This window comes from Rattus norvegicus, chromosome 2 (assembly GCF_021556685.1).
Source record: "Rattus norvegicus strain SHRSP/BbbUtx chromosome 2, alternate assembly SHRSP_T2T, whole genome shotgun sequence".
In the NCBI taxonomy this organism is placed as follows: domain Eukaryota; kingdom Metazoa; phylum Chordata; class Mammalia; order Rodentia; family Muridae; genus Rattus; species Rattus norvegicus.
In genome coordinates this window covers 227,249,963-227,257,662 of record NC_141535.1, presented here as the reverse complement: position 1 = coordinate 227,257,662, position 7,700 = coordinate 227,249,963, and positions in this window count along the sequence as shown.

The following is a 7,700-nucleotide window of genomic DNA, read 5'->3' as shown; positions in this document are numbered from 1 at the left end:
TGAGTTACATATAGAATGACTGGCATTTTATGAGGGTGTATTATTAATAAGACAATACCTGTAATGGGGGGAAAAGTCACCAAAACAGCATGGTCTCAGCTTCTAAGTATGTATGTGCTGTATACATATATGTAGAAATGTATCTATGAGTATGTTTTGATTTCTTTTTTTTAAGTAAGGAGTTGTGTGGCTCAGTGTAGAGCATTTGTCAATTTTGTATAATGCTCTGGTTTTTTGTTTGTATAATGCTCTGGTTTTAATCAATGTAACTATAAAAAATAAAATTGACAAACAAAAAAAAACAAAACAAAAAAAAAGAATTTTATATACAACATACATTCTATATCTATATAATTTTTCCCTTTTTCTCCCCACTTTACCTCCCATACTCTCCAACTCTCTTCATAACATATTCTTCCTTCTGTCATTATTATTGTTTCTCTCTCTCTTTCTCTCTCTCTCTCTCTCTCTCTCTCTCTCTCTCACCAACCCCTCCTCAAAAAACAATGTTAAAAAAAGCAAAACCTACTGAGTCCACTGAATGCTACTTTTACATACTTATATTTAGCACTGCCCACTTGAGACTAAATAACCTATCAGAGGGCTCATCTATGAGAGAGATGGAATCTCCGCCTCCCATCTGCAATTGTTTGCCCGTGGCCCTTTATCTAGGCATGGTGACCAGTGAACTTATGCACAGCTGCATTTCAACTGCTGGTCCTATCATGCAGGTCATGTTTAGGCAAACATATTGTAAAGATTTTGTGGGTACAGCATCTCTGTTATGCTTAGAGGATAGGATCTTGCAGCAGATGTCCTGGTCCTCTGGCTCTTAAAATAGTCTCACCTATCTTATTTGATAGTCACTGACTGCCAGGTGTAGGGATTGAATTGTAGATGTACAAATTGAGACTGGGGACTAGGCACTGCTCATGTATCTCATGTTGACCCGTTGTAACTCTCTATAGCAGCCTCTATCTGCTGGAAAAGAAAGCTTCTTTGATAAGTGGTGAAAATTACACCTGTCTTCAATTATGAATGTTTATAATACAGTGAGATATTTTATTGGTTTAGGACAATAATAAGGGTAGGTTTTCCATTAGGGTTTATGGCATCTCCAGCCATATGTAAAACCAAACACAACACCCAGCCACTATCAAGTGAAATATTCCAGTCTGGCCTTCTTACTGTATGACAAACCTACTATGTGCATTTTAGGTTTTTTCCCCTCACATTCAAGCACACACTTATAAATACTAACTTTATAAAATTCTAAATGTTCTTATTCATTGTTTTAACCTTTCTCTGCCTGCTAGATATTTACCTTGGCCTCTTGTGTTCATCACTGTGTAACAAACAGTTACAGCCTTGCCTGATAAAGCAGACATTCAACAGAGGAAGTAAGGTTTTTACTAGAGTATCGCCTCTCCAATCGGAGATCAGGAAAGGCAGGTACTGTAGTAGATCCTACAAGTGGGAACATTACTTTATAAATAAGGAATTAAGACATTTCCATAATGAGCATCCACAGCATCACTTCCATACCATCAACTCCCTTTGGCAGAGCCCTCCAGGAGTAGAAGTTGGAAACTTAAGTCTTCAAATTTCAATGCCACTAGCTATTATCCCAATGACCTGGGGGAGGTAAGCCTTTTAAAATTATTTCCTCTTCTCTGAAATGGATATGACATTAATTCAGTTCTCATAAAGTGGTTGTAGAAAATAAATGTGGAAATAAATGTGACTTGCTGAATGCTGGACAACGTGTTTATACATAAATGCAGTTAGGAAACTTTCTAGGATAGGCACCAGGAAGGGACATAATTTTCTATTACTATATTTATAGTTTTATAGCTCAGTAAGGTTTTCCAGGTAAAGCAAAGATAATATTGATAACATGTCTCACTTACCAAGACATTTCAAACACCAACGTATACATTTGTATTAAGAACTCTTAGACATCAAACCCACATTCAAGAGAAAGTATGAAATACACAATCAAGTATAAAGGATATAAATTCACTATTTTTTCCACTGCTACTGACAATCAAGAAAGCACAACCTCCTCATATCTCTAAGTCAATTTCTTTCTTTAAATTGATTTTTTTCTTTAAACTGATTTCAAGTGTATGATGAGCTATTTTATGGCTTTATCTTTCAAACCAGACTTTATTATTTCAGAACATTTTAAAAGTTTTTTAACCAAGAGTTTCTCTTTCAAAGACCATCTGGGTTCTCTCAGTTTAATTTTAAAAATTTGGTATTTCCAATTAGCTTTAATTTGTCAGTTACACATCAGAATTAAATGGTTGCATTAGATTTTAATCACTTTGGGGAACTAATATTTGCATAATTGATTATCAGCTCTTGAGACTGTAGTTATTTCTTCAAGAACATTCTTTCATTAAATGTGGAGCTTTAACCCAATTGAAAATGATCTTTTTTCGTTACATAAATCTGGCTTTCAATTTTTGAACCCATTACCTTAATGTTCAATGGCATTTCCCATCTTGAAAACTCATTTTGTGTGCAAGTATTGGAAATGATCAGAGATATTACCAAGAAAATGACCAACAAGCCATAAAGCTGCTCAACTCATTTTTAGTACCATTTATTTGTTACTGGGATAGTCTGGTTCCAAATAATTCTGGAAGGCACTATGAACCCATAAGTGGCAGTTCTCTGGATAGAAGGATATGCTTTCCTACATGTTTTATTTACAATTTGTTCTCTAGCTATTAAACACCCATGGAATGAAAACCATTGTGGCTTTAAAAATGTTCTAGGAGAATATGAACTTTAAATGGAATCAGAAAGAGAAGTGTGCCCCAAAGATAAGTCCTCTCCAGATTTCATTGGAAGTCAACTAGATGAAGATATTTCAATTTTGACCATCTTCACCAGCATATGGAGCACTGTGGGGAAATACCAAACTGCCTTCTACAAAATGGTGTCTTCAAACTGGATACCTATTAAATCTATACCATGTCTCAGAAGTTAGTTATGAACAGGAGCTGGAGAATGGTTAAGAGCACCTATTACTCTTTGAGAGGATTCAGTTTAGATCAAAGCAACCATATATAGGCCAACAACCTATATAACTCCAGTTCCAGAGCATCTCCTGAGGGCAGTGCTCTCCTGTTGGTCATCAACATACATGCAAGCATAATACACATAGGCATTAAATCTAACAAATGTCTTTAAATGGACGTTATGCTGAATTGGTGCAATTTAAATATGAACTTGAATTTTCTTCATTCTTCAATACTTAGGTTATCAGTTATATAAACTGTAGCTAAAATTTTCTTTATGAATCATTTTTCTCAACTTGTTAAAGGCAACCCAGATTCAAGAGACCGTGGTGGCCTGCAACTCTCACATTGCTGAAGCAGAAGGCACAGGAAAGTTGCCTCTATGTCCCTAGAAGTCTCTAGATAAACACTTGGACAGGCTCAGGCCTACTTCAAAACCCCTTTACTTTTTGCCTCTGTTGAAAGTGGAGTGATGGCCTGGCCTATTTTTCTTTGGCTTTCAGTGGGATTAAGAGCTCTTCTTGAAGGTTTCAGTGGTGCTTTTGAGAAGCTTATCAGATAAATAAGAATATACCAATGCTTACTTAGTTGTCTTTTCTAAGCACTAAAAGCTCCCTGGACTAAAGGGGCACTTGATCGAAAATGTTTTCAGTTGTTAAGATGGAGAGTGTGTTCCCAGCTCAAGAGTTCTTAGTTTTTAAATCAGGGCATTACTACTGTTTACAGTGAGTAGAGCAAAGGGCAAAAATTTATGAGGAACAGACACTCTCAAAGGTTTGGAGATGGAAACAATGGGGCATTGAATAATCTGATCCTAAATTACTGATAGTCCCTCCTCTGTGCCCATAAGACCATGTACTATGCACTATTGGACATCATGTGTGAAAAGCTGTTAAAGAATTCAAGGGTAAAGCTCTCAACTAATGAATCCCATCTCAAAGAAGGCATGGAAGTAGTCTATCTCCATCTTCACACTGTTACGGAGCAAGTAGAAACACATCTAGGTGTCTCTCCATAGAATTAGTTTGAACCTTTAACCTCAATTGGTAAATTTTCTTCCTGATAAAGTTGATAGGATACACTCCTTTTCTTCATGGAAAAGTATATTCAAGTATATATAATAAGAAATAAGACATCTAGTAATTTAGGGCTTGATGGTAGAGAGCCTGTCTAGCATGTGTAAGGCCTTGGCTCCCTTACCCAGTAATACAACAACAGAAGGAAGACAGAATGTCAAGATCACAGAGAAGAGAAACACAGAAGTTTAACACCACTGCAGAAAGCCAGAGAAAGAACATTTTTCCAAAGCTGGTGTCAGATTTGCTTGGAAACATATATGATATGAGGGTCTAGAGTTAAGAAGAAAGAGTTTGTAGAAACAACAGACATATGTCACTGTGGTAACTTGTAGATTTTGGCAGTAAACTGTTATGTCCTATCTATAAATTAGGATATTAGGCTGATAAACTAACTCAGAAACATGTAAGGGAAGTCAGGAGGGTAACACACACAGAGCTTAAGCAATGACAGGCATGTAAGTGCCCATCTTTGTGTTCCTGGCATCACTGATGAGTTGTGAGCAGTGAGCAAGCATGTGTGGAATCCCAAAGCTGACGTTTTGTGAGGAATTGACATGCAAGCACCAATGGAAAAGAGAACCACAGTAAACAAGAGGATTATCAGACTCAGGAAGAAAAACAACACAGAGGATTTGGGAGGTTAAACGTTGTTGGGGCTGGAGAGGTGGTTCAGTGGTTAAGATCACGCACTACTCTTCCAGAGGACCGGTCCTGTTCCAGCATGCATATTGGGTGACTCAACAATCCCTGTGACTCTAGTTCCAGAGGAGCTGATGTGTCTGGCTTTCTGGGGCACTTGTACTCATGCACATGTACTAACATACAGACACAGATGCAGGTGATTTGAAAAATAGTAAAAGTCAAAATTAAGATTAGATATAATTTTCTTCAAAATCAATATAGGATTAATATTGGATATTTAAACATACACAGTGGATTGCAGATAGTTCTTATTTTATTTCAAAGTAACTTTTAGTTTATTTTTAGTCCTTATTTTTTCATTTGTTTAGAAATAATTAGACGTTCTTATCTGTAAGCTTGTGCCTAGCTTTTTAATCTGTTTATTAGATTTGGGTTGGAAGAAAAGAAGAGGTAAAAAGAACTATTCCTTTGTAGGAATCCTGCCTTCTAAACCCTTCCTTTGTTCTGCAAAGTTAGCTTTATGTGCATGCATTTGTATTGGACTGATTGTGCTATCTTAAATATGGCTAAATGTTATTGTAAGCTCTCTCATAAGCGTTCATTCAACATCCTGGTTTCCCTGGAAACAAAAGGAAAACATTCCCTTTTGTGCACAGCTCTCTTCTAATCAGAACAAGTGGAAAAAGATATGCTGGGTTTGTTTCCTTTAGACCACTTTTTGGCTAAAGAACTATCTTTAATGGAGGCAACTTTCTTGGATCAGTCAGGTTTGGCAGGGAAAGGGGAAGCCACCTTAGGTATATTTGGTGGAAAATATTGATATGAAGAATGTGAGGCTTATATATCCATCGGAAAAACTGCAAAAGCAAAGATCAGAAAGGCCTCTTGCAGGAAATTTGGAGGTGCAAGTATTTCACGGCAGCCAGAAGGATTTCACAGAACCAGCTAGTTGCCAGCAGAGTAGAAACAAGAGGAAAAGAAAAACTCTTTGAAGTGAACCTCGTCTCTTTCTTTCCAAACTTGCCTTTATCCTCCATTTCCCTGTCTTCTGGTCATGGACACTCACCATCTGGTTTGCATTGTTGGTCTACCCTAGTCTATAGCTTCTATCCAATTCTGTCCGCTGAGGAGTCTCCATAGGATATGAGGGGCAAGAGAAGCAGGGTAGTTCTGCCTCTCCTTTTCCCTCTTCACGGTTACCTCAGGAAGACTGTCCTGGGATTGCAGGCATTCAAGTCAGTCATTTCTCGCACATGAGTATGTGCACATGTATGTAGACATATGTAGGGACCAGAGGTGAAAAATGTGTGCTGCTGCCACGCATTTACATGACTTCTGAAGATCTGAACTCAGCTAATTATTTTTACACAGCAGATACTTTTACCAGCTGGGTGTTCTCCCTGGCCATTCTTTCCAGATTTGAAGAGCTGGCCCTAACCCATCATCTTCTCAGAGCTGAGGGGACATAACTGCTGACACTAGGTCTGGCAGTGTCCATTACACTGTCCCAGCACATCCTGTACCATCTTGTAAATACTACTTAGTGTGCATGTACCCCTTTAGTCATTCTACCACGGCATGCTTACTGTCCTATGGTGAAGCTCTGTTGGCAATAGTCCAGCTAAGTGGGATATGCGATTATTTTCTGAGTCCTAGGAGACATACGTCAAAGCTAGTAGAATTCCTGATCCATGGGATGAGGGTTAAATAGCAGCAAAAACCAAGCATCAGTCACTCAAATGATTCTGGCAGTGGAAATAATAAAATGAAACTACGACTTCTATTCTTCATGGAACTGCAGAGACTGATGTCGTCATCAAATATCTGAGAGAGAATGGTGGTGATTCCTACAGTGTCCTTATTTAAACTTAGTCATCTGGCTAGTCAAATCAGATGGGCCAATAAAGTGACAGCTAATTACCCCAAACTTCCTCAGTGATGATGCTGATTGCAGCTGCAGCTCCAGATGTGCCACTCACACTGGGGCAAACAGACACAGCGCAGTGCAGTGATTGATCGGCAACCCTTTCTTGCTCATTCCAATCGGAGAGGGCAATCATATGCAATTTGCATTTCATAAAAGGAGGAGCAGCATATGTGTCCCGCGTGCAGCACTCCCACTCTGTGCCAGACTATGTCAACCCTTCTGCTCTCCTCCACACAACATCTTCAAGAAGCTCCATCATTTGATAATAGGACGTCTTGCTGATCTATGACACTGGTGACAGGTAACTAACTGACTTTGCTGAGGAGAAAAGAGCGAGGCTTTAAACATCTTAGATAGATCTGGGCCAGAATGGGAAAGAAATATCAAAGGCTCATCACATTGGTGGAGTCTTTGAGAGTCTATATCTAGGGTCATGTTGAGTTAGTTTTTTGTCTATTGTGTTTTGATGCTAATTAAAAAAGGGACATCTTGGTGAGATTCAATTTAGAAGAGACAACTCATGTATATTCTTCAACTTACTAAGTCTGAGCTGTTATTTTGTTTTTCAAGTCTATAAGATACAGAGAATGAGGAGATCTATTCCTTGGGCATGCAGCCAGTAAAAAGGCAACTGTCTCTGTGCTTGGATCTCCCTTAGCTCTGCCACAAATAGATTAATATATATATGTAAATTCATATATATATATGTAAATTTATATATATGCAAATATATATTTACATATATATGTATAGCGATAGATAGATACATAAAGATATCTATATCTATATCTATGGATTTTCTTACTTACAAAAAGGTTTTCATCAGCACAATTTTTCCTTATCTCAATCTAACTAACCTATAATATTACCTCCAATCAGGAAGAGCCACTTAAAGGAAGGGTATTACCTCAATTAGGGTTTCTATTGCTGTAATAAAACATCATGCCCAAAGGCAACCTGGGAGGTAAGGCGGTATTTCGTCTTGTACTTCTAGGTAACAGTCTATCACGGAGGACACCA